The sequence below is a fragment of the Dipodomys merriami genome, unplaced genomic scaffold, assembly GCF_024711535.1.
Source record: "Dipodomys merriami isolate MVZ:Mamm:240054 unplaced genomic scaffold, mDipMer1.0.p SCAF_561, whole genome shotgun sequence".
NCBI classification, from domain to species: Eukaryota; Metazoa; Chordata; class Mammalia; order Rodentia; family Heteromyidae; genus Dipodomys; species Dipodomys merriami.
In genome coordinates this window covers 386,587-406,076 of record NW_027206137.1, presented here as the reverse complement: position 1 = coordinate 406,076, position 19,490 = coordinate 386,587, and the positions used below count along the sequence as shown (strand labels likewise).

The 19,490-nt window shown below is 37.2% G+C and overlaps 1 non-coding gene across 1 annotated transcript; it reads right to left on the bottom strand.

Annotated features, from left to right (window-relative positions):
* Positions 1 to 17,974: 17,974 nt before the first annotated feature.
* LOC138812327 (U6 spliceosomal RNA) lies at positions 17,975 to 18,081 on the bottom strand. Its single transcript, XR_011367586.1, has one exon. It is a non-coding gene; the product is annotated as a U6 spliceosomal RNA (small nuclear RNA).
* Positions 18,082 to 19,490: the final 1,409 nt, after the last annotated feature.

Sequence of the window (19,490 nt, the reverse complement as noted above, 5' to 3'; positions counted from 1 at the left end):
CAGAAGTTCAGTAGAGCTAGATAAAAAACAAAAAGATAATTAAGAAAGAAAGAAAAAGAGAAAGAAGACAAGAAAAGAAAGGAAAACTCTCATTCACATATTCCTAAAATAAAAATTATAAGATGAGAAAAAAAAAAGTTACTGGAAAACAATTATTTTTTCAGAAGAGGCAAAAATTAAAGATTAATAAAAGTTTTAGAAGGGAAAAAAATTTATATATATATATATATATATATATATATATATATATATATATATATATATATAAGGTAACAAAAAACAAAAAACAAGCAAAAAAAAGAAAAGAAGAAGAAGAAGAAAAAAAAAAAGAAAAAAAAGTCTTTTGATGTTTTTTTTGGGAGGGGGGAGGAGTGGGAAGTATCCTGTATCTCCATTTTGTCTGCAACCAGTCTCTTGTTGGAGTCTCTGGTCAGCTTGAGGTCCTGTGGCTTGATTGGTTTCTTAAGGCGGTTGGTTGGAAGAGGCAGAAAAATGCTCTGCTTTACCCAAGATTTTGAGATCCCCCTCCCAGGTTAGTTTTCTGGGAGGGTGGTCTGCTTTGAGAGTCACAAAAGAGGGGGATGTGGTGATGAGGCTAGGTTCTGGGTAGAGTTGAGGCCTTTCAACAAACAGTAGCTTTTCCCTGGGGCTATTTTGTGATAAAGCTCACAGCGCCCAGACTGGAGCCATTCTCAGGATTTCTGTTTTTCAATTGATTGTGGTGGCTGCTAGAGGGAGGGGCAGCCTTTGGCTCTGGTTACCCAGTGAGGCAAGGCACTCCGATGGCTGGCGCCTGAGCTGGGTGACTTTTCCCTGGATGGAGCTGAGTCTGGCAGGTCACTTCGCCGTTAAGTTCTTGAGACTTGCTAAATGACTCATTTTATTCCAAGACCTGAGCTGGAGCTAGCAGCTCCTCCGAGCTTTGTCGGTATCCAAGATGGAGATCACCGGTGCTGGGGGGGGAGGGGTGGCCTTCCCTCCTCTGCTCCCTGAGGAGTGAGGACGTCGGGCTTGTACTCACGCCGAGTCTTGGATCCTGGGTCGTCTCTGGTCTGCAAACAGCAGGATGAAGATGTTCGCTCCTTGTCGGTTCTTGTTGGTGTTGAGCAGAATCCGCTCGTCCGCTGCGTCTGGCTCCTTCGTCCCGGACTCTCTGTGTCTCAGGTATGACTCCGCGGCGATGGTCGCAGCCGCGGCCCCGCCGCCGGAGCGGCAGCTGATGCGTTTCCTTGGCTTCCCCTCTCTTGTCTAACTCTCTGTCCTGTGATGGCACACTTGGTGTGATTCTCTGGCTTAGGACTGTTCACTGGAACTCTAAAACTACTTTCTATGCGAGAGCTTGTTCAGATTCCAGCTTCTCCTTCGCCATCTTCCCGGAACTTCTCTCCAGTTACTTTTCTTACCTATCACTTCTGATCACAAATCCTTTTATGAATTTTTATAGTTCTTTTGAATAAATCACATTTTATTGTTAAAATACCTTACAGAGGGGTTACTATTACATGGGCAGGATAATGCGTACATTTCTTATCAAGTATTGCAGCCTCTTCCTTTGTTTACCCTTCACATCTCTTCCCAGCCTCCCCTCCCGCCCCCCACCCAATCCTCCCCCCTCTCCCAACCCACACTAACGTGGTAAAGCTCATTTTCTTTTTTTTTAATTTATTTTATTTTATTTGTGAAGATTCTGTACAGAGGGGATACAATTATATGGGTAGGATAATGCGTACATTTCTTACCAAGCATTGCCGCCTCCTCCTTTGTTTATCCTTCACATCCCTTCCCAGCCTCCCCCCTACCCCCCCCAGTCCCAATCCTCCCAACCCCCACCTCGCATCAACATGGTAAAGCTCCTTTTCGACATGACAACTTGTATTTCTCATTGTTGCAACAGGTCCACCTGTATCCTTAAACGAATTGTTTTTCCCCATCTCCTCCACAAGTTATACTGACATCAAATATAGTGAAAGCAGGGGTTATATTGTGGGGGAGGGACATACAAAGCAACAAAGAAATAATATTATAAATGCGTTAGAAACACATGCATGAAAGAAAAAAAACATTAAAATAAATATCTAAGGGTTTATTTTCCTAACATCACATTATCTGACCTTTTTCGCTTGACTCACACATATACTAGATATTGCAAATAAGGGAAACGATGGGGCCTGTGTTTCTTTGGACCTGTCTTATTTCGCTTAATATAATTTTTTCCAAGTCTTTCCATTTCCTAACAAATGGGGAAATGTCATTCTTTCTGATGGAGGCATAGAATTCCATTGTGTATATATACCACATTTTCTTGATCCATTCATCTACTGAGGGGCATCTCGGTTGGTTCCAGATCTTAGCTATGGTAAATAATGCTGCAATAAACATAGTTGTGCTCGTAGCTTTAGTGTGGTCTTGTTTGTAAACATTTGGGTAAATGCCCAAAAGTGGGATTGCTGGATCATAGGGGAGTTCTATGTGGAGTCTTTTGAGGAACCTCCATACTGCTTTACAATGTGGTTGAACAAATTTACATTCCCACCAACAATGAAGTAAGGTTCCCTTCTGTCCAAATCCCCTCCAGCATCTGTGGTTGTTAGAGTTCTTGATTTTTGCCATTCTAACTGGAGTGAGGTGGTATCTCAATGTTGTTTTGATTTGCATTTCTTTTATGGCTAGGGAGGTTGAGCATTTCTTCATGTGTCTATTGGCCATCCTTCTTTCTTCTTCATAGAAGTTTCTCTTTAAGTCTTTCACCCACTTGTTTATTTGGCAGTTGTTTCTTTGAGGATTTGTTGTTGGGGGATTTAATATTTTGAGTTCCAATTATATTTTAGATATGAGACCCTTGTCCATTGTATGGCTAGTAAAGATCTTCTCCCAATCCATGGGCATTCTATTGATCTTGCTAGCTATGTCCTTTGCCAAGCAGAAGCTCTGCAACTTTATGCAATCCCATTTGTCCAACCTTTCTTTGATTTGTTGTGTTTCTGGGTCTCTATTCAGAAAATTTCGGACTGAGCCAAGAAGACCTAGGTTTTCTCCTATTCTATCCTGTAATGTTTTCAGAGTGTCTGCTTTGCCTTGGAGTTCTTTGATCCATTTGGAGTTGATTCTGGTGCAGGGTGATATATAAGGATCTAGCTTTAGGTTTGTTTTTTTTTAATTTAATTTAATTTTATTTGAGAACATACTGTACAGAGGGGCTACAATTACATGGGCAGGATAATGCATACATTTCTTACCAAGCATTGCAGCCTCCTCCTTTGTTTACTCTTCACCTCCCTTCCCAGCCTCCCCCCTCCCCCCACCTAATTATACCCCCCTCCCCCACCCCCACCCCGACATTGTAAAGCTGCTTTTGACATGACATTTTGTTTTCTACTAGTAGTTAACCAATTTTGCCAGCACCATTTACTGAAGAGGCTGTCTTTGTTCCACTCTACTGTTTTAGCTCCCTTATCGAAGATTAGATGGCTATAGGTATGTAGGTTCATTTCTGGGTTTTCAATTTTTTTCCATTGGTACTGAGGTGTGTTCTTATGACAATACCAAGCTGTTTTGATTACTATGGCATTATAGTAGAGTTTGAAATTTGGTATTGATATTTCTCCAGCAGTGTTCTTTCCTTTGAGGAGCGTTTTTGCTATTCGGAGTCCTTTTTTGTTCCATATGAATTTTTGGATTGCCGCTTCTATTTCCTTGAAGAATGAGGTTGGAATTTTGACAGGTAGCACATTGAATTTGTACATAGCCTTGGGAAGTATTGCCATTTTCACGATGTTAATCTTTCCAATCCAGGAGCATGGGAGGTTTGCTATTTTTTAAGTTCTGTGTTGATTTCCTTTCTCAAGATTTTAAAGTTTTCATCATAGAGGTCCTTCACTTCTTTGGTTAAGTTAATTCCTAGGTATTTTTTTTTGTGGGGCTATTACAAATGGAGTTGCTTTCCTAATTTCAGCCACACTATTCTCATCGTTGGCATACAGAAAGGCCATTGATTTTGGGGGGTTAATTTTATACCCTGCTAGTTTGCCAAAGTTTTGAATCAGCTTCAGTAATTTGGGCGTGGAGTCTTGGGGATTCTTTAGATACAAATCATGTCGTCTGCAAAGAGGGAGAGTTTTATTTCTTCTTTCCCTATTTGGATCCCCTTTATGTCTGCATCTTGTCTTATTGCTGTAGCTAGGCATTCTAATACTAGATTGAAGAGAAGAAGAGAGAGTGGACATCCTTGTCTTGTTCCTGGGTTCAGAGGAAATGGCTTAAGTTTTTCACCATTAAGTATAATGCTGGCTGTAGGTTTGTCTTAGACAGCCTTTATTGTATTGAGGAATGTTCGATGGATTCCAAATTTTTCCAAAACCTTCATCATAAATGAGTGTTGGATCTTGTCGAATGCTTTTTCTGCATCTATTGACATACCCATGTGGTTCTTATTCTTGCTCCTGTTGATTTGATGAATAATATTAATTGATTTGGGTATATTGAACCAGCTTTGCATCCCTGAAATGAATCCTGTTTGATCATGGTGTATGATTTTTTGGATGAATTGTTGAAGTCGTTTGGCCAAAATTTTGTTGAGAAGTTTTGCATCAATGTTCATCAAAAAAATGGGTCTATAGTTCTCTTTCTTTAATGAGTCCCTGCCTGGTTTTGGGATGAGGGTTATGAAGGCTTCATAGAATGTGTTCGGTAGTGAACTTCCTCTTTCAATTTCATTGAAGAGTTGGAGGAGTATTGGTGTGAGCTCTTCTTTGATGGCCTTGTAGAATTCCGCTGTAAAACCATCTGGTCCAGGACTTTTCTTAGCTGGGAGGGCTCTTATGGCTGTTTCTATTTCAATGCTTGATATGGGCCTGTTAATCTGGTTTAACTCATCTTGGTTTAGTTTTGGCATATCAATTTTTGCTAGGAAAAGGTCTATTTCTGTCAAGTTCTCAAACTTATTAGCATAAAATTTTGAGAAGTATTCCCTCATAATATTTTGAATGTTGGTTGTTTCCTTGGTGATGTTTCCCATTCTCATCTCTGAGTTTATTTATTTGGGTGTGTTCTCTTCTTTTTCTGATAAGGTTTGCTAAGGGTCTGTCAATTTTGTTAATTTTTTCGAAGAACCAACTCTTTGTTTTGTTGATTCTTTCTATAGCTTTTTTGGATTCTAATTAATTTAATTCTGATTTAATTTTAATTATTTCTTCCCGTCTACTGGATTGGGGTTTATCTTGCTTCTCTTTTTCAAGGAGGTTTAGATGTCTCATTAAATTTTTGGTTTCAGTTCTCTCGAATTTGTTGATGTAGGAACTCAGAGCTATAAACTTGCCTCTGAGTACTGCCTTTACTATATCCCAGAGGAGCTGGTAATTTGTGTGCTCATTTTTGTTGAATAGCATGAACATTTGAATTTCCTATCTTATCTCTTTCATAACCAACTCGTGATTCAGCAGTGTGTTGTTCAGCCTCCATGTGATACCAGACTTTCTTTGGTGGCTTTTGATGTTGAGTTCTAATTTTATTCCCTTGTGGTCAGAGAGAATGCAAGTTATAACTTCAATGTTTCTGAATTTGGACAAGTTTGCTTTGTGGCTTATATGTGGTCTATTTTAGACAATGTTCCATGTGCTGCTGAGAATAACGTGTATTCTGATGTTGCTGGGTGAAATGTTCGGTAGATATCTGTTAAATCTAGTTGATCTTTGCAGCTGTTTAGATCTGTAGTTTCTCTGTTGAGTTTTGCCGAGTTGATCTATCTAGTGGGGAGAGTGTTTTTTAAAATCCCCAACAATTAATGTCTTTGTAGTTATATTAGATTTGAGGGAAAGTAGTGTTTCTTGGATATATTTGGTTGCTCCATTGTTTGGCGAGTAGATATTTAGAATTGTAATATCCTCCTGAAAGAGAGATCCCTTAATTAGTATGTAGCGACCTTCTTTATCTCTTCTCACGAGTTTTAATTTGAAGTCTATTTTATCTGATATTAGGATTGCAACTCCCGCCTGTTTATGGGGGCCGTTTGCTTGGTAGATTTTGTTCCAACCTTTAACATTGAAAATGTGTTTGTTTTTATGGGCAAGATGTGACTCCTGAAGGCAGCAGATAGAAAGATCTTGATTTCTAATCCAACTAGACAGTATATGTCGCTTACTTGGATAAAGTCAGTTAATATTGAGAGATAGGACTGAGAAGTATTTGGGAGATCCTGCCATTTAATCCACCTTCATGGGGGCTAGAGGTACTGGGTTCTTGCTATAGTTCTTGGATTCTCAGTTTGGGTGCAGTTTCTTGGCCTTTATTGTGGTCTTGTTGGTTTCTATGTGTAGGACATCTTTAAGAATCTTTTGTAGGGCTGGTTTTGTGGAGATATACTGTTTCAATTTTTCTTTGCTATGAAAGTATTTTATTTGGCCTTCAGTTATGAAGGAGAGTTTAGCTGGGTACAGTATTCTTGGTTGACAGTTTTTGTCTTTAGGACATGGCATACATCATTCCAGGCTCTCATTGCTTTGATAGTCGCTGCTGAGAAATCTGAGGTGATTCTAATGGATTTCCCTGTACAGATGATTGGTCTTTTCTCCTTGACAGCTTTAAGGATCTTTTCCTTGGTCTGAATTGATCTTGTTTGGATTATAATGTGATGGTGGGATGTCCTATTCTGGTTTGGTCTATTTGGTGTTCTAAAAGCTTCTCATATCTGAATAGGCCTATTTTTTTGCATGTTTGGGAAGTTCTCTACTAGGTCCCTGTTAAACAAATTTCCTAGATCATTAACTCCTATTTCTAGGTGCTCGTCTACACCCATTATCCTCAGATTAGGTCTTCTGTGGTGTCTTCCAAGTCTTGAATAGATCTATCATATTTCTTGGACTTGTCTTGGATTGTTGTATGTTCTTTCTCCACAATATCTAGGCTGTCTTCAATCCCCGAGATTCTATCTTCTGCATGGTCTAACCTGCGGTAAAGACTTTCTATTTGTTTTTTATCTCATTTCCCCAATTGTTCAGTTTTGATGCCTTCAAATTCTTTGTTGAAGCTTTGTTCTAGACTTGTATGAGCTTTTTTACTTCCTTAATTTGGTGTTCAGTGTTTATTATCAAATAATTTAGTTGATTGGTTATGATTTCGTTGGACTCCCATTCCTTCTGTTGGGTGCCATTCAGCATTCCCTTTGTGGTCCCCATGACTTCCTTCAGCTCTTTGTTAATGGATTCCTGAATGCCTTTAGTGATCTTTGTGTATTCTCGTCCTGTTCTCTCAATTCTTGTATTATTCTTTGCTTAGCTTCCTCACATTCACACCATTCTTGTATTTCTCTTTCAGTGTTCTCAGCGTGCTCATGACATTCCTGCATTTCTTTTGGAGTGGTCTCCAGATGGTCATTCAATTTCTGTATCGGTTTTTGAGTAGCTTCCTCAGGCTCATGATATTCCCGCATTAACCTTTGGTTTGCCTCCTCTCTCTCCCTATCACGCTCATACAGAATCCTTTGTATGTTTTCAATATTTTCATTTACCATTGTTGCCAGCAGTGTTTGTAGAGCTCTCTGGGAACTCTCCTCTGGATTATTCATTATCTGTTCTGTCCCCTGATTATCATGACTTGGAGTTGAGATACGCGCACTTTCCATTTTTTTGTGTGTTTTTCCAGCTCACTCTGCTCATTTAGGATGAAAGTAACACCAGTTTTGTGCTAGAACACTATCTTAAAGCACGCATCAATCAAAGTCTGTACTTGCACAGTGCAAAGTCTGCAGATACAATCTAGTTCATCAGATATATGTATTCAACATCAAACAATTATATATTAATGGGCTACAAACCCCAAAGAAGTATTTGGCATACGAGAAATTATTATGTTGAGGAGAGATGTGGGTAAAAATAGGAATAAAAAGATGTAGGAAGGCACAGGGAGAGTTTACTTAACTAAGTCCTAATCTCAAAGTGGGAAATAGTTTGGATAGGATGAAAGCAGAGAGAGAGAAAAAAAGAAGAAAGAGAAAGAGAAAATAGAGACAAGAAAAAATAGAAAAGAAAAAATTAAAAAATAAAAATTGTAGTGCTTAAAAATTATGCAGGATTAAAACAAAATACGCAGAGAAGAAGTGGATACAATGAGGGAAGGGGAGGGAAATAATGGAAACATGAAAAATTAAAAATAAAAATGCTGAAATTATTATACAGGTATAAAGCGTTATAGTGCTATTAAGGAATTTAAGTCTAAGAGGTTTTGAATTGAGTAATAAATTTCTGGATTAAGTGTGTACACAATGGGGGATAAGGTCTAATAATTGACTATGGGTATATCTGAGGATGTGCAGAACCGCAATTAAGTCACACAAAGAAGAATGAAGAGAAGAAAAGGTGAAAACATTGAGGTAGAAAGAAAAAAAGATCAAATATTCAGGAGAGCTAAACAAAAAACAAAAAAAAAAATAAACTATTAAAAAGAAAGAAAAAAAAATGCACACACACATATATTCCCCAAATAAAAATTATAAGAGGAAGAAAAAATGTTACTAGAAAACAATTTTTTTTTTGGTCCAGTTGTGGGGCCTGAACTGTGGGTCTGTGCGCTGTCCCTCAGCTCTTCAGCTCAAGGCTAGCGCTCTACCACTTGAGCCACAGCGCCACTTCTGGCTTTTTTTCTTTTTGCTTATGTGGTGCTGGGGAATCGAACCCAGGGCCTCATGCATGCAAGGCAAGCACTCTACCACTGAGCCACCTTCCCAGCCCTAGAAAACAATTTTTTAAAAAGGTAAAAATTAAGAATTAAAAAAATTTTAGAAAAAGAATTTTTATTAAAAGGTACCCCCAAAAAAAGAAAAAAAAGTTCTTTAATTTTATTGGAGGGGTGTGAAGATCCTGTATCTCCCTTGTGTCCATAACCAGCCACTTGTTGGAGTCTCTGTTCTGCTTGTGGTGTTTGATTTTCCTGTGGCTTGGTTGGTTTCTTAAGTCAGTTTGAGTAGGCAGAAAAATGCTCTGCTTTACCAAGATTTTGTGATCCTCCTCCCAGGCTAGTTCAATGGGAGGGAGATCTGCTTTGAGTATCACAAAAGAGGGAGATGGCTCTTTCCTCAAGTTTGGAGATGCTGTGATGATGCTAAATTCTGGGTGGAGTTGAGGCCTTTCAGCCATCAGTAGCTTTTCCCTGAGGGGTTTCTGAGAGACTCACAAAGCCCAGCCTGGAGCCATTCTCAGGGTTCCTGTTTACTGAATTTCAATTGATTGTCAAGGCTGCTAAAGGGAGGGGCAGCCTCTGGCTCTATTTACCAAGTGAAGAAAGCCACTCCTGGAATTGGCATCCAGAGCTGGGTGACTTTTCCCTGGGTGGAGCTGAGTCTGGCCGGTCAGTTTAGGTTCTTGTGACCTGCTAAATGACGCTAGTTTTCTTCTAAGGCCTGAGTTGGAGCTAGCAGCTCAGCCTGGCCTGTGTCAGTATCAAAGATGGAGATCTCTGGTAGTGGGGGGGTGGCCTTTCCTCTTCTGCTCCCTGAGAAGGAGTGAGGATTTAAGGCTTCTACCCACGTGGAGTCTTGGTTCCTGGGTTGTCTCTGGTCTGTGAACTGCAGGATGAAATGTTTCCTCCTTGTCGCTTCTTGCTGATATTGAGTAGAATCTGCTCCCCTGCCGCATCTGACTCCTTTGTCCTGGACTCTCTGTGTTGCAGGTATGGCAGCTATGGCCATTTTCACCACCACTGCAGCCGCAGTAGCATCTGCTGGCAAGTGCTCAGATCTATCTCCTTGCCTGGATTTTCCCTCTCTGGCCTAACTCTCTGTCCTGTGATGGCACACTTGGTGTGATTCTCTGGCTTAGGACTGTTCACTGGAACACTAAAACTGCTTTGTATAAGAGAGCTTGTTTAGCCTCCAGCTTCTCCTCTGCCATCTTCCCGGAACTCCCTTCCAAATTAAACTTTTTCAATCACTCTGTAATGCAGTATGGGGAGTACTCAAAAGACTAAACATAAATCTCCCCTATGACTCATTAATTACCCTCGTGGGCAGTAATCCAATAAATAACAAACAAGCTCACATTAAAGCTACCACATAACCATGTTCAGGGCCCAGGGCAAGAGTTCAAGGAATGGGAAAAATGTTAACCCTGTTGGTATTTGTTTCCGCAAATATGAACCTTTTGACATCAGATACCACATCATTCTATTGGCAGTAGTTAGTTTAGGACTTAAATGTAGCGGGTGATAAAAGGGCTTTTTGTTGAATGTTAGGAAAAGATGTAGGCAGTCCAAGAGAAGGGGGATTTTTTGTTGTTGTTGTTGGTCTTTAACTATGGGAGTGGGACCTGTTCCTAAACTCTTCAACTGAAGGTCAGTTCTCCACCTCTTGAGCCACAGTGCCACTTCTGGTTTTCTGGTGGTTCAATGGAGATAACAGTCTCAGGTGCCCCAGCTGTCTTTGAACAGCAGTCCTCAGATCTCAGCTTCCGGAGTAGCTAGGATTACAGCTGTGAGCGTCTGGCACCAGGCTAAGAAATGGGGGATTTTTATATAAAAAGAGAATCCACCTCTTCTCCTGTGTCTAAAGGTCAGATATCAGTATTAGAACACGTCACCCTCAATTCATTTCATCATACATTTGTAAATTTTCTCTTTTCCTTCATGTGGGAATACTTCAGTAAATATCAACTCAGATGTGGGACTGGATCAATTGTATGGGAATTGCTAGCAAATAAATCAAGAACTACTAAATCAAATCAAATGAGCCCCTCATTTGGAAAAATTATTTTTTTCTCTTTTTATTACAAGTCTGTGCTTGATTACTTCGTAACGTGATATTGAACCTCCTAACAGAGTGATGACATTCTCTTTCTCTTCAGTAATTGGCCTTCTCCCACATGTGGTCAAATATTTAAGAATCCAAAGATTTCCATTGATAATTCATTAAGCTCTCCTCTAAGAAAATGTGCATTTCTGGAATTTGGTCTGTTGTCATATTCTTACATGCACAGGCTTTCTATGATTTATTTGTTCTACAAGGAATTCTATTTTCCAATCTTTGTGTGACAAATTTAATCTCTCTAATCAGTATTTCTGACCCTCTCTCTGGAGTCTCATTTCAGTCTGACTCATAAAAATATGTTTTTATCAGTTAAATGGCTCTCATCTTCTGTTATTTGCCTGACTTCATGTAGGCTGTGATAGCAGCTCTGACTGGCTGTGCTTACTGGAGTATATTTTTTAGAGGTCTAGGTTTACTATTCAAGATAGTAGCTTCACTGGGTCCCAATGATCCCCTGGCCTATACTCAATAGGTTTTTCTCCTAAAGAAACAAAAACAGCTGACTAAATTCCTGTTTTCATTGTTTCAAAATGAGCCAATCTGGCATCCTTGCAAAACCTTGAATAATCCTCTCTAACAATGGTCTATCAAGATGGCTTTTCAAAGTTGACTGTGAAAAATGTTCATTTTCAAGTCACTACCATAAAACAGATCACATCTCTGGGAGCAGAAGTTTGGAAGGAAGGATTACCTTCCTTTTTTCTCTTAGGATAGATCAAATCATAATATTCTTCAGTTGTGGTCAGCGTGGAGCACATTTTCCCAAGAATATACTGTATTGTAAAAGAGGACCAACTATCAAAATAAAGGAGGAAATACTTGTCTAGAGTCTGATTTATCTTGCTTATATTTGTTGTTATTTTCATTATTTCAAACACATGGATAATTTGTACTTGGGATTAGACAGATTTATCTTGCTTATATCTGTTGTTTTTTTCATTACTTCAAACACATGGATAATTTATACTTGGGATTAGACAAGTGACAATGGATTAATTTAATAAACATTCATTACTTTCATATATCCAATATAATACACTTAACACCTTATGGAAAATTAAATCCAACTATTGAAACAATGTCAGAAATATAAAATAAGCCTCAATATGTATTATCTGGCACACATACACCATCATCTACTCAGAAATTCAGTCTCTCTACAAATATTTATTTGGCAGAAAATAAAAATTTAATGAATATGTTCTATAAGCATCATATGAAATACTGTATATAATTTTATGGATGTATATAATTTTATGGATGTCTCCTAGACAGGAATTTAACATGCATGTAGTAATCAAATTTCCACAATTTAAGCTAGACAAGAGGAGTCATACCCTCATACACTGCCTGGAGAATGTGTGGTGTGAATTTTACCACAGTGTTGAGCCTTTTCACCTAATACCAAGAGTCATATGCAATAATTTATTATTTGATGTTATGATGAGTGCTAAGTGTAGAATAAACTGAATTATTAAATTAATTCACAAAAATGAAATGATGATTTATTATTGAAATAATGATATGTTTGTTTAAATTCTAATGCTTCTCAATTTTACAATTCATGAAATATATTATTAAAATTAGTTTCACTTTCTTCTTTTCTATATCTACTAAAATTAAAATTATATGTTAAACATTCAATATTAAATCAGTAATAATAACATTATTAAAATAATATATTATTAAACTGTGATTTGAATTATAGTTCTAACAAATTGAGATGTAAAAAATACTATTATGGGTAATATTTTTTAAACTTACCAGCTTATTTGCTTCCTGTGTCATTTGTTATTCTTGGTCCAATTCATCTCTTCACCTTAATTGTTTATTTTTCTATTTTATCTCTATTGTTTTACTGAGTTTGCATTTTGTTTTCCCTGTTTAGTGATTGACATGAGGGTGAAAAGGTGTATACTAGTTTATCACTTCCTATGTTACAGTGAAATCACTGTACTCCACAGCTGTTCTACTTTTCTCTGTATAGTACAATATTTTCCCCACTCTCATCTCCTGTATTGCTGCTCTCATGTATTTTATTTTTATTTAAATTTTATTATCAAGTTAATGTACAGAGGGGTTAGATTTACATAAGTAAGTTAGTGAATTCATTTTTTTCTAACTTGTTACCACTTCCCCCATGTTACTCCCTCTTCCTTCCTAACATCCCCCAAGATTATTTCCAAAATATTGTGAATATCTCGTTTGCATAGGTTCCCCCTTTGTCCTTTGTCTCACTATTTTGTTTATTCACCTTTCCCTTTCCTAGTTCAGATCAACATATTTACAATAACCAGGGTATCAAAATCAAATACAGTGACTACAGGGGATAAACATTGGTGGGGAAAACACAAAAGATAAAAAGAAATCACATACTACATTAAGAACAACAACAACAAAAACATGTCTTTGAGTTCATTTCACTTGGAATCACCTTATAAGATCATATGTAGGGCTGGGAAGGTGGCTCAGTGGTAAGAATGCTTGCCTTGCATGCATGAGGCCCTGGGTTCGATTCCTCAGCACCACATAAGCAGAAAAAACCTGGAAGTGGCACTGTGTCTCAAGTGGTAGAACTCTAACCTTGAGCTGAAGAGCTCAGGGACGGTGCCCAGACCCAGGGTTCAGGCCCCACGACCGACCAAAAAAAAAAAAAAGATCATATGTAAGTAGATAGTGAGCTATTCTGCTCATCTACTAAGATTATCCTTGATGTACACAATAATGCTTCCCTATTACCCACTAATACCACTTCTGGGCATTTACCCACGTGACAACAAACAAGGCCACACTAAAGCTACCAGCACAATTGTGTTTATCACAGTATTATTTACCATAGCTAAGATATGATATCAACCCAGCTGCACCTCAGTAGATGAATGAAGAAAATGTCACTCTCTCATACACACACACTTACACATGCATGTGGAATACTATGCTTCCATCAGAAAGAATGATACCACCTCATTTGTAAGGAAATGGAAGATCTTGGAAAAAATATTAAGTGAAGTAAGCCAGACTTAAAGAAACATAGGTCTCAGGTTTTCCCTTATTTGTAATAATTAGTTTATATCAAGAATAATCTTATGTATTTTAATTTGACATTTTGTTCTATGTTGAGCATAGAACATTATTGCTATATTGTTTGATATTATTTCTGCAAACAGGCAGGTATATTTAAAGAATTACATTAATCTCATCCATTACTGAAGGAAGAACAACTTTAAAGAGTAAACCCTACTCGGAAGAACAACTCCTATTTATTTAGCTTCATTCGGAAGAACAACTCCTACTTACTTAGCTTCATTCCTTTGTAAGGCCACTGTAGTCCCCTGTAACCTCATCTTGTACATTACAACTCTGTACTTGGTTATCCTTCATGTCTACTATCTTCTACATTGTGATCTAAATGCCCTAGTGATTCCAGTTTGCTTTACTTTAAAAAAAAATTCTCTTGTAATGTTTGAGGTTGGTGTGTTTGCGTGTGTGTAGTATTACAAAGATCGGAAGACAAAATTTTTGTTCATTTAGTTTACATCTTTCTGGTCATTGTAAGTTGTGGCTAATGGGAGAAGTATCTTGCTATTTTAAGGATGAAACAGAACATGTATTTGTGCATGTACCAGAGTTGCTTTAATTGTGTGAATTTGAACACTTATCTTCGAAGTATATCTTGGCTGCTGTTGTGAATAATGTGAATAACAATGAACTACAAATATATTCACGAGTTACCCAGAGAGAAACAAGCACATGATTGGTGAGTCAGATGATATTTCAACTTTGCATTTTTTTAGAAAATGCATACTAATTTCTACAACGAGAATATGAGCCTGTATTTTGACCAAGAGTGTAGAGAATTTTCTTTTCTCCATACTCTCACCAACATTATTGCCTTTTGAGTTTTATGAAAGTGCATGTTTCTAATAGGTGAAGTAACCCAGACTGGCTTTAGACTCAATTCCTCTTAGTCCAACCTCCAAAATGCTTGGAATTACAAACCTTTACCACCACACCTGGTTCTTTTGGGGTTTTTTTGTAAGAGTTATAATAGTTATGAAGTAGTATCATAGTAATTTTCAATTGCATTTCTCTAATGACTTCTGTTCACTAAGCCAGCATAGAAATGGTATTAAACACAACTTTGTAAACCCACTGTGATTTTCAGGGCTTTTTGGAAAACAGGCCTGTTCAGAACTTTTGTCCATTTTTATTCATGTTACTTGTTAATCTCATCTTTAAGCTCTCTATACAAAATCAATAATTAATTCTAGGTAGTAGAAAGGAAAAAAATTAAGCAACTCATAACATTTTAAAATTTTCAATATCATGATATTGCTTAGATCACTTGAGACTATAAAACTCAATTTAGTTTGACCTTTTACAAGGCTATATTTATTTTATTTTATGTTTATTGCTCTTTCCAAAGCCTGCATGTCTGATTTCCCTTGGTTTCCTTCAGTTTCAAGTAGTTCAGATTTCAAACTGAAGAATAAATGGAAGGAAGCAAACAAAAAAACACTGTTCCTCTCATCCGATGATGCCTCTTCAAGCATGAGGTAAGTTCATTCTTCTAAGTCCCTATGATAGGGTATCAAAAGGAGAATTCATTCTTCTAGGTCTCCCTATCTTTGCAATGTAACTTAAATGATGTAAAACACAATATACTGCTCAGATAAGTTTACGTTTTATCAGTTTTGCACATTTTCATATGCGCTTCAGCTCAGTGCACAACATTTCTTCATTATTCTGTCCCTGATATTTTTACAATATCAAGACAAGATAACCAGTTTGAATTACAGCATGAGAAGTTATCCACCTGGCTTCCTTGAAAGCAGATCACAGTCAATTGATAACATTAGTTCTGGTTTCTCTCTACATGTAATGGTTTCTGTAATACATATGGAATTATATTTAGTATTAAAAATTGCTGACCAAATTCAAAGCTTATTCATAGAAACTTAAGTATTTCACCAGTGTCATGCCTCTTAATTCTTAAGATAATATTTGCCGTAATGCTAATGTTATTACCATTATAATGTTGGGGAAAATTGTAATTAAAGGCACTAAGTGCACGGTCCAAAGACACACAATGAGGAAGGAAATCAAAGTTTCCAAAAGTCTTTCAGCAATACAAAAAAGGTAGGTAAAATTCTCCATTCTCTTACACACTCAATTCAATATACATATTGTCCAAGAAATAATACCATAGCAATTGTTGCCAAGGGTGTTTGTTTTCTGCCACATTTTGTCTTCAACACAGACTGTGTTGGTGACATTGGGTTATCATGCACAGAGATGAGCTTATAAATTGAGGTCCAAAGAGAGCCAAATTTCTTCTGTTCCACATTTCCAGTTTCCTTTTTAAAAAGTAGTAAAATTTTTAAATATCATCACGTACTGTCTTTTAAGACTCCAAAAACGAAATAAATTCACATATAATCACTCCAAAATGCTTTAAATGTAGATGATAAAACAAGCACTCATGAAGTAAATTTTCTTCTACATTTAATATGTTTCTGAAAGCCTTGTGCTGGTTGGTCACCCTTGTAATCCTGACTACTCAGGATATGTACTCAGAAGGCTGAGTTCTGTGGATAACATTTGGAAACCAATCAGAGCAAAAAATCATGACATTATTTTTCAAAAATTTTAATGAACTAGAAAAGAGCATGAATGGAGATGTAGCTAATATACTAGCTCACCAAACTAGAGGGGAAAGGCCTAGCAAGACCTTAAAGCCCTAAGTTCAAACTCTGAGCACGCCAACATGCAGGCACACACACATACACACACTCACACACTTATTCACGTCAGTGTTTTGCATTAATTTCTTAGTTAATGATATTATATGGGTATAATAGGGGAAATAAACTTTTCCATCTCAGAACATTTTTATATGTATTTTATTGTTAAAATACCATACAGAGGGGTTTCATTTACATGAGCAAGGTAATGAGTCCATTTCCTCTCAGGCATTGTTACCTCCTCCTTTGTTTTTTCCCCCACCATCCCTTCCTCACACCTCTACAAGTACACTCCCCCCCAACCCCACCTAAATTGTAAAGTTCAACTTTCGTTTGGGTTTTTTTTTGGGGGGGGTCTGGTTGTGGGGCCTGAACTCTGGGCCTGGGCGCTGTCCCTCAGCTCTTCAGCTCAAGGCTAGCACTCTACCACTTGAGCCATAGCTCCACTTCCGGCTTTTTTCTTTTTGCTTATGTGGTGCTGAGGAATCGAACCCAGGGCCTCTGGCTCTACCACTGAGCCACCTTCTCAGCCCCCTAAAGTTCAACTTTCAACATAGTGTCTTGTGCATCTCATTGTCACAATGGGTGGACCAGTATTCCTAGTTAACCATTTTGTTTCTTCTTTCCCCTCCCCAATTAGCTAAGTGTATATACAAGATTCAGGTGCACCAAAATCAAATACAGTGAAAACAGAGGTTATTCTGTGGGCGAGGAACATATAAAGAAACAATAAAATACATCGTACATTATAAATACGTTTGAAATAATAGCAAGCAAGAAAAAACCCACTTGTGTACTTACTTTGGGGGTCATTTCATTTAACATCATCTTATCTGATCATATGCACATAGCTTTTGACCTTTTCTGCTTATCTCAGACATATATTATTTATTGCAAATAAGGGAAACCATGGGACCTATGTTTCTTTGGACTTGCCTTACTTCACTAATATAATTTTTTCCAAGCCTTTCCATTTCCTAACAAATTGGGCAATGTCATTCTTTCAGATGGAGGTATAGAATTCCTATTCTCTCACACACACACACACACACACACACACACACACACACACACACACACACACACAATGGAAATCAATCTATCTATCTATCTATCTATTTATCTATCTATAACATTTTCTTGATCCATTCATGTACTGAGAGGCATCAATGTTGGTTCCATATTTTAGCTATGGTAAATAATGCTGCAATAAATATAGTAGTGCTAGTAGTTTTAGTATGGTCTTGTTTGTGATCATTTGGGTAAATGCCCAGAAGTAGTATTTGTTGAGTCATAGGGGAGCGCTATGTGGAATCTTTTGAGGAACCTTCATAGTCCTTTCCGAAGTAGCTGAACAAGTTTACACTCCCACCCAAGAATGCAGTAGGGTTCAAATCCAGTAGGGTTCCTTTCTGGCCACATCCACTCCAGCGTCTGTTGTAAAAATATGGAACACTTCATGAATTTGCTTGTCATCTTTGCACAGGGGCCATGGTACTCTTCTCTGTATCATTTCAATTTTAGTGTATGTGCTGCCGAATTGAGCACAGAACATTTTTTATATATAAAGTGTAATTGATTTTCTTAAACTAAACAATTCAACAAAAAGTAAGTTCTAAAGAATTGTTGTGAAATTTTAAAACCATGTGTTTCTTATATAAGCACACATTTATGAATAAAGTCAAGATTGGCATGTCAAAAACAATATAATTCCAGATATTTGTTGTTCAAGAGATGTGTAAGAGGAGGAATTCAATTATTCTATACAAGGAACCTCTCATAATGAACATTGAAGCAAGTGTTAAGGTTTGTTAAAAGTTTTAATGTTTTAAATATTTTTTAATTTTGGGAATTTGCTTATATATATGCCAAAATTAAGACTGTATGACAGGTCATAAAACTTTTCCATAAAGTATTTAAGATTTATTGTAGCAGCATACACTACTAAGTGTGTACATTTCAGAGTTTATAGAAATTTTACTAATGAGAATTTGCAAATTCTTTGTGTAAAGAAGCAGAGTGAAGAGTTAAGACTTTGTTAATTCCACAGTTTCTGTTAAAACTTTAGGGCTTCCTTACTTTATAGGTTAGCGAGGAACAAATGATGATATAAGCCATATACAGATGAGATGAGCCATAAATAATAATCTTAGTGGGAAACTTTAAAGACTACTCATAGCCTATAAAACTCTTATTGAACATCATAATCTTAGGCAGTTTTAAATGTACAGGATTATGAAAAAATAGTAAAACCTAATATGTAGTATACTTCAAATACTGGAAACACTGGTAATTGTTTCATTTTTCATTTTATTAATCATTAATATTTAATGATTGGTTTTGTTTATTGTAGCATTGTTTTCCTTGTTGTAATATAATACAACTTTTTGTAAGTCGTCATTAGGAGGTACTTTGAGAATGTTACTGGGATGGCCACACCATGTTTTATAGGTGCATATGAATTTACAAAGAACAAAATTAAGAACAAAATATTCATTAAAATTTTTCTCAAGTAGAGTCTGAATCAGGAGTGTTAAGTGTCCACAGCTAAAATCTTAGCCCTAGGCTGAAGCAGCCGTCTTACAGAGTTGAGGTCACAAAAGTGAGAGACAGTGATTTTTTGTGTTTTGATTTTGTTTTTGTTGGTCGTGGGGCTTGAAATCTTGGGCCTGGGTGCTTTCCCTTAGCTCTTTAGTTCAAGGCTAGTGCTACCACTTGAGCCACAGGACCACCTTTGTCTTTTTGTACTGATGTGGTACTGAGGAATCAAACCCAGGGCCTCATTCATTCTAGGCACGCACTCTACCACTGAAACCCTTCCCAGTTCCTGAGAAAGTGTATTTTAAAAAGTCATCTAAACAACATTTGTTTTCTGCTTTGGCTTATATAATGATATACATGAATATCTTTTTATATTTTTGTGAATTTTCATACTTCTAAATTTATATTAATTTCAG